The following is a 6,348-nucleotide window of genomic DNA, read 5'->3' on the forward strand; positions in this document are numbered from 1 at the left end:
GGGACCTTTCTAAATTATGTTTGCCCGTATTGGCAGCCGCTCATTCCTCTCAAACTCCACATGAGTTAAGTCCTTAATGATTTTATTCTCATGTGTAATCCAGCAAATATCATACATCTCTACCTATCTACCGTCAAAACAATGTGGACCTGCACTGTAAAAATTACTAATTATTCTAAAGGTAAAACAATACATCCAGTTGTTTTGGTTGATTTTATTTAGATTGTGAAAAACTGTGGAATATTTTAGTAAAGGGATTATGAGTCTAAATTCAACAGCCATAAAATAATTAAAATTGTACGAAACATTACATTACTATAACTCTTGATTAAAAAATGAATGAAAAATTTGTCTTAGGATGTGTGTTGAGGATATAAAAACATCAAACTATCAAATGGATTTTTGAAGCACTGTTTATTTCTTTGCAAAGATTCAAGATGGACACCTCAGAGGCAAGAGAAACGTGAAAATAATGCAATTCACAAATATCATCATCACACAGAAGTTCACACACATTTAGGTGAATATCTTTGACCCATGTGCTTTGCACACAGTGAGGGTCACCACCATGGAGAGGCTACTTGAACATATGACACATGGTGGCATGGAATCCATCATTTCACAGTACAGTTGTTTGATTATCAGCATAAGGTGAAATATGTGATATCAATTCAAAGTTATCGGTACATTTTCTAAACCTATGGTGGGCTACTGATCATTTCGACACTTCTAAAAATATTCATAATTTTTAACAGCATTACATTGCTTTGGTTTTACTGTAGTAAATTAATTTAACCCATTTTAACTCAAATGTCTTTAAATGCACAAATGTAACAAAAATGTTCAACCAGCTCATTAACTCAAAAAGGCATTCTACGAGCACCATGAAGAAAACCCATTTACACCCCATGAAACCATGCAAAAGCTCAACGGCTGCTTCTTCCTTGTTTATTCTGCACATAGTGGTTTTTGGATCCTCAGTCCATGTCAGCTCCCAGCTCCAACTGCTGCTCTGCAGTGAATGTGTGAGTGTGTGATTATTAGATCACCCTCAGCTGGTGCATTCAGGCTGGAACGGGTGTGGCTCACAGTTCACCTCAACAAACATGATAAACAGTGTCCAATTAAAATCATTTCAAAGTACCTGTCAATAAATATACACACGCACACACACGTACATTTTTCCTAAGACTTCATTTCTTAAAACACTATGCTGACACATTTTTAAACAATGATGTCTGTTACATCATTTATTTTTATAAAGGGTTTTTACAGAAAAATCTTCAAATAAACATTTTTTATTGCAGCATCCTTCTCATATAGCAAGGAACCTGGGTGTGATACTTGATGACCATCTCTCCATCACTGCCAACATTGCTGCAACAGCTCGATCTTGCAGATACATGTTGCACAACATCAGAAGGATACGGCCTCTTCTAACCCAGAAGGCGGCACAGGTTCTGGTCCAGGCTCTTGTCATCTCACGCTTGTACTACTGCAACTCCCTCCTGGCTGGTCTCCCTGCGTGTGCCATACGACCTCTGCAACTCATCCAGAATGCAGCAGCTCGACTGCTCTTCAACTTACCAAAATTCTCCCACACTACACCGCTCCTCTGCTCCCTTCACTGGCTTCCTGTAGCTGCTCGCATCCGCTTCAAGACTCTAGTGCTTGCGTTCCATGCTACAAACGGATCCGGTCCAGCCTACATCCAGGACATGATCAAAACCTACACCCCAGCCCGCCCACTCCGCTCTGCATTGGCAAACAGGCTTGCTGCCCCCTCACTGAGAGGATCGAAGAGGCATTCGCAGAACTCAAGACTGTTCACTGTCCTAGCCCACAAATGGTGGAACGAGCTCCCCATCGACATCCGGACAGCGGAAAGCCTCCACATCTTCCGCCTTCGACTAAAAACACATTTCTTTCGACTCTACCTGGACTAAGACGACGATGCCAAAAAAAAACAAAAAACTTGCTTATACATCGCACTTATGACGAGCACTTCATAGTTTGGCTTACAGTAAGCTCTTACTTACTTCTAGCTCTTGTTTGTACCCAAATGTTTAAATGCACACTGTAAGTCGCTTTGGATAAAAGCGTCTGCTAAATGACATGTAATGTAGCATATTTAAATGTGTTTTTGTCTTTCACTGAATTTTAATAAAATTCAAGATAACTTTCTAACTATTTACATCTATTTTCTTACATTTTGATAAATAAAAATGTATTTATAGAAGTAGATGTGGGCAGATGATCTATCATGGATGGTAAAGTGGAAGTGTTCATAGATGGAACATAGTTTTGCTTGACAAAATGTTTTAGGATCTGCATAAAATGTCTCTCCTCCTGTTTCCTCTGCCCCTTTTTTCTAAATGGCTGTCTGTTTCCCCTGTCTGCATGAGTGGGTGTGTTTGTGGGTGTGTCTGCTTGTCTTTCTCCCTGCAGGCTGGCTGGAGAAACCCCTTACCTGGTTTCCCTCCAACTCACCTGCTGCAGATTACTTTGATTGCCACCACTCACTCACTCTTGTTTTAAATCTTGGAGCAGCTCACCAGTGTTTGTCAGATTGTTTTGTATTTATCCTTCTCAGTGTTTATCCCAGCCACACTAAGTTATTTTGCTTTTCATTTTTTCCAGGATCACCTCCAGCCATTTCAATGGCTCCACAGTCAGTGAAATGTACCTCTGTACTTTTTAGTCATTGCCTTGAGAGAAAATTCTTGATGCATTTTATTATTAAGCACTCCAACGATTGCTTTTTATAATTTTTTTGCACTTTTTCATGCTGAAAGTGTACTTTTAAAATTTTTTTTTTGCTGGTTATTGCCTCACAGCTCCTGTGTTTCACTCACCTTTGGTGATCCTCGTTCCTTATCTGCCTGTCCAAGTGCTACATGTGTTCAAATAAAGACTGTAACTTACCACTGCATCTGGGTTCAGTTCTGTTCTGTAATAACCACATGTTGACTTTGACGTGCCACTTCTCAGCTTTCAAACTGTGGCATAACTACGGTAACGCAAAGTGTGCTTCTGCCAGTGTGTGGTCAGCGATACACTCAGTGTTTAAGGGTTAAAAGATGTGATTGATTCTGTTATGTGTACTTTTGTAATATTGATATCAAAGGAAACTTTGCGGTTCAACCATATGTTCGAACCAGAGTCCGACCCTGAATAAGAGGAAGCTACGGAATAAGTTGTATGTAGACTGCAATAGGACGTGTCAGAATGGTCAATTATGAGCTCTATTTGACCTTTTCCTAAAAATGTGTGTGTTTGTACGTAGGTTAAATATGGTCGCTGACTAAATATGGCGACCGCTGGCTGCTGTTTGTGGAACTCATTGCTTATAAAACTCTAGATTTGTTTCAGTAACTAGCATGCTACTTCCATGTTCTCCACAGCAGTGGGAATGTAATAGCACTGTTTTTTATTATTAATCTTCTGGTCAGTCCAGAATTGTACTGACCAAGGTTCACAAAACAGTCTGGTGCGAACACACAAACACACGTTTGCTGACTTGATCTGGCACATTAGCTTCATTTATAAAATCCTCTGAGGCTGGAAGTTTGTGTAAAACACTGTGCTCCACTGTGCAGCCACGAACAGCTCACTTGTCCCTCCGTGTTGACATAATACCGCTCTTCCTCCCTCGCCTGCACTCTCGCATTTTAGGTGGAGGTGGAGCTCTCGAAGTAAACTTCCTGGTGGTGTGGCAACATTCGTGGTGAAATGCACATTGTGTCGTCCCAATGCGCAGGAATTCAACATCGCATGTTTTAGCGCCAATACTTACACTAAGGGGGACCACGAAAACATGACTGAGTCTTCGTTTTTCACACTTTGGCGACTGGTAGGGCCTCCAGAGTCCCAAATATAAGTATTAAAATGATTAAAAAGTTGATTTTTGCATAATATGTCCCCTTTAAACAAATGAAATCACTCTTACAGTCGATTGACTTTGTCTCCATCTGGTGGACAAACATAATATTGTAGCACCTGAGAGACATAAGAGTATATAATCAGCAAATATCTAACTATATATGGTATAGTTATATATATAAGTGCTCAATAAATATATCAACATTAAATCTTCTGTCTTTTTGGTAAAAATGTTTTGTCGCCATCACAGGTAAACACTGCCACCCAGTGGCCTGTAGTTTTGTCTGAAAAATGAAACTGTTGATGGTTTGTTTCCTAATTACAATTGATCACTTCAGCACATGTATTGTTTTTGGTGGCTCTGTGGGTGTGTGTGTGTTTTTAATGAGTTTGTAACAGCTGTGAACTTTATTAACCTTTACAATGAGTGAGAGGACATTTTGTTGACAGGAGAAATGATAGAAATAATAGGTTCAGTTTCTATGATAACCGTTAACGAGAGAGAGAGACGATCTGAACAACGGCTTCATCACTCTACATTTATTGCATAATGTTGTGGGATGTGTGTGTGTCTGTTAGTGTGTGTGGCTAAAAGTCCACAATATACGTGCAGAATTATGACTATTATGGGATGGAAAATGCCTGGAAATCTATGTTTTTAGACATTAAATCTTTGTTTTTAATCTTTAATCTTTAATGTTCTACTGGAGTAAGTTTTGTCAATAACAGAGTGAAAAACGTTTCTTCTAACAAATAAAACTAAAGATTCAAGTTCCTCAAAAGTCCTTTAACATCAGTGCAAGTGTGACGTTGATGTAAAATGATCTTTTTTGTCAACTGCATCCACAAACTGCCTAAAAACTAATTATTTTATATCAAGTTGTTTATTTACAACTTAGCACTTGATTATTTACAACATCCCCTTTACCTCTTTTTGTAGGGGATGTTGTTTCTTTTTCAACGTTTGTGGAATGTCTTAAATAAAGTTATAGTTAAAAAAAAGTCAGTCACAGCGCACCTGTTTTCAATAATAAGCCCCGCCCCAAACAATTCAAACTTTCGTACCTGATTGGCTGACCATTCATGCCAATATTGAAACTCCTGTGTTTACTGCCTCACCAGAGGGAGAGGCGATGCTGACAGATCACAGACGTAAGTTTGATGTTACTTTGTTTCCTTGTTTCCTCACTGACACCAGTCTTCTTCTCATCTCTTGTCTTTAATGAAACGATCACAGTCGCGTGTTTGTGTCTCACTCTCTGTTTGCAGCAACAACGCAAATCTGCTACAAAACCCGGACTGGATTTCATGGATGGACTGGACTGGATTCGGTTTGCTGGCGTGAGTACAACAGAAACTCATCACAACCAAACAGAAACAAACACACTTAACACTTAAATGTAAGTGTACAATCAAACTTTAACCCTTTTATTTTTTATCATATGACATTTCAACTAATATTTAATGAAACATTTAGTTTGGAATGAGTATCAAGTAACCATGGCCAGGGTTTTGGTGCCCACGGCCAGGTACCGGTTCTGGCGTCAGACTGTCTGGCCGGACGTCCCCCAGAACCCCCGATTGTCACCACATGTGCCATCGTCATCGCATGCGGAGACGTTCCGTAGCAGCCCCCGACAGGGTATAGGGATGAAAACCACCGCTTATCGGGTTTTTTGTGAATAAATGACAACTGTTTGCCCCCACAAGCTCGGGACCGACTTCAGTGCCCACTAATTTGGCGACCACGGTTCTAACGGTGCCACTGCTGGACTGGTCCAGGGCCGGGAAGGGGCGGGTCCAGCCAAAAGGCCAGGTTTCTGAGCGGGTTTTGGGAGTAACTCGGAGAGTACATGCCCGCATGTATCTGGCATCTAAGTGTCCGCCTGGACGGCCCGCCTCCACCGAGACCCCAGTCGGTCCGGTTGGACGCGTGGTTCTCGAGACGCCCCCCAGAACCGGTTGGGACAAACGTCAGTCCCTTGCAAAGCAAGGAGGACTGCGTTGGGGACAATTTAAAAGTTTTGCTCAGATTAATAACACTTCTAACCCCCTCCTGTACTGGCAGGCTCACGGGGGCTAACAGTTTACCTCCAGGGCCCAGTGGAAAATCAGCCGCTGTGCTGTCACATGGGACCAGTGGATGTTGTCACGTTCAGTGGTAAAGTCACTCCTGGCGAGTTCAGGAATAAAATTTTGGTTCGACCTAATGTAGCGATTAAGGTCGTGCAGATTCGTCTGTTCCTGATGGGGTAGAGCCCTTGAGAAATTGATCAAAGGAACCCAGATTGTGGCATGTGGAAATTTCAACTTTGCCACTCTGATGAGCCTCTGTAGCTCTTTAATGGAAGTCGCAACTTTTTGAGTCCTGTTATTAAGTCCAAGTGAAAAAACTACCGTTTCCACATCCGAATTCACTGACATTTTAGCCAAAACGGCACCTATGTGTCTAAACGTGGCTCCTGG

The sequence above is a fragment of the Solea solea genome, chromosome 3, assembly GCF_958295425.1.
Source record: "Solea solea chromosome 3, fSolSol10.1, whole genome shotgun sequence".
Lineage (NCBI taxonomy): Eukaryota > Metazoa > Chordata > Actinopteri > Pleuronectiformes > Soleidae > Solea > Solea solea.